The sequence below is a fragment of the Oncorhynchus kisutch genome, linkage group LG5 (assembly GCF_002021735.2).
Source record: "Oncorhynchus kisutch isolate 150728-3 linkage group LG5, Okis_V2, whole genome shotgun sequence".
NCBI lineage: Eukaryota > Metazoa > Chordata > Actinopteri > Salmoniformes > Salmonidae > Oncorhynchus > Oncorhynchus kisutch.
The window spans coordinates 64732350-64734373 of record NC_034178.2 but is presented as its reverse complement, the minus strand read 5'-3'; the positions used below and the strand labels follow the sequence as shown (position 1 = coordinate 64734373).

The window sequence follows — 2024 nt, the reverse complement described above, 5'->3', positions numbered from 1 at the left end:
TGTCGTGGTTCGGCTTGAGGGGGAATATACACGACTGTGACTATAACCAAAGATAATTATTTTGGGAGGTAATACAGTCTGCATTTGATTGTGAGGTATTCTAGGTCAGGTGAACAAAAGGACTTGCGTTTCTGTATGTTATCACAATCACACTATCAGTAGTTAATCATGAAACATACACCACCGCCTTTCTTCTTCCTAGAGAGTTCTTTATTCCTGTCTGTACTGAGAACCCAGCTGGCTGTATGGACGGGGACAGTATATCCGGAGAGATGAATGATTCCGTAAAACAGAGAATGTTATAGTCTCTGATGTCTCTCTGGAAGGACATCCTCTACCTGAGCTTGTCTACTTTATTGTCCAGAGACTGAACATTAGCGATTAATATACTCTGAAGTGGTGGATGGTGTGCACGCCTCCTGAGTCGGACTAGAAGTCCACTCCAAATACCTCTTCTCCACCGGCATCTTGGAGCCGCCTCTGGCGTAAGTTCAATTGCCCTGGGGGGTACGAACAAAGGATATAATTTGGGAAAGTCGTATTCCTGGTCATAATGCTGGTGAGTTATCGCTGCTCTAATATCCAAAAGTTATTTCCTGTTGTATGTAATAACACAAAAAACTTTTTGGGCTCATAATATAAGAAATAATACACTGAAAAACAAAATACTGCAAAGTTTCTTAGGAGCTAAAGTAGAGCTGCCATGTCTGTTGGCACCATCTGTTAAAGGCCCTCCCTTTTTCCGTGAGAAATAACAGCGAGAAACCAGTAAATTATAATAAATTATTTATAGGAAGTGCATGAAGTGAAATGGAACTGTAAAATGATATGCAATGTCTAAATCTGGCTTGTCTATGGCCTTCTCTCTGCCTGACCAATCATCAATACTCAGGGTGTGTACATACAGCCCATCTCAGCATGGAGCGCAGTTCACAATGCATGTAGACCTATCATCTCATAATGGTAACTTTTTTCCTTGTGACAGGTAGGCCGACATTCACTCCAGCATAGCCTATGCTACGGTAATATAAGGACCGAGTGCGCTTCTAATTAACACATCTCCATCTGGTTTTCAGTGGTCACCTTATTTTTTTATTGTAAAGATATACTGAGCAAAAATGTATATGCAACAGTTTCAAAGATTTTACTGAGATACAGACATTTCATTGATGCTTCTTCATTGTGTGGACCACCAAAGCCTCCATCACCATCCCCATCTAGCGTGATGACCTCTGGCAGACTCATATTGCTGGAGATGAGGCGTTTTTCAAGGACCACATGTTCCCAAAGTTGGCACTGCAACAGTGAACATTTGTAAATATCTTATAGTTTATGCACATAAATCAGTTATCAGTTTTATTCCAATCAGTTTTTTGGGGGGCACTGGATCAGCTTTCTCGTCACGCCTCCTGTCAGTACCAACGGTCCCAAAATATTGTACATAGTTAATTCACACACACACTATGCTCCCAGAATAGATTATATTACATACAATTTATGCTCAAAGCAGCCAACTAAAGTAATGTAGTTAACTTTATCATGGGCACAGTGGGAATTTATATCTGTGACGTTCAAATCATTTCTTACCCCACATCTTACCCGCTGAAGGCCCCAGTCATCCCTGCCTGTACGTGGCATTGCTGAAAAATAAGTGAACAATGAATAAAGATCATACAGAAATAATAACCTCCTAGAATATATTATATTACATTCAAGTTTTGCTCAAAGCGGCCACTGTAGTTCATCTCTGCACAGTATGTTAGTTTGTCAGCTAATGAGCCAGCTAGTTTAACTGGAATTATTAACTGAAAATATTTACATTTGACTGACAATATTTAATATTAAGTGCCAACATCAAAGCAAGCAACATAAAAGCAAAAGGCTACCTGCTATTCCAGCATCTGGCATCATCCCACGTGCCGGGAACTTCAATGTTTCCATTGAACTCCAAATAAGTAAGTAGAGTTGGTTAGGACACAGCCTTTGAAAATCATCTGGAATGCTTAACCCTTGTGTGGTTTTTC

At 40.1% G+C, this 2024-nt stretch overlaps 1 long non-coding RNA gene across 1 annotated transcript; it reads right to left on the bottom strand.

Moving 5' to 3' along the window:
• Window positions 1–843: 843 nt before the first annotated feature.
• LOC109890301 (uncharacterized) lies at window positions 844–2024 on the bottom strand. The gene is made up of 3 exons (XR_004209913.1): window positions 1887–2024; window positions 1588–1640; window positions 844–1296 (listed from the first exon to the last, which is right to left on the bottom strand). It is a non-coding gene; the product is annotated as an uncharacterized LOC109890301 (long non-coding RNA).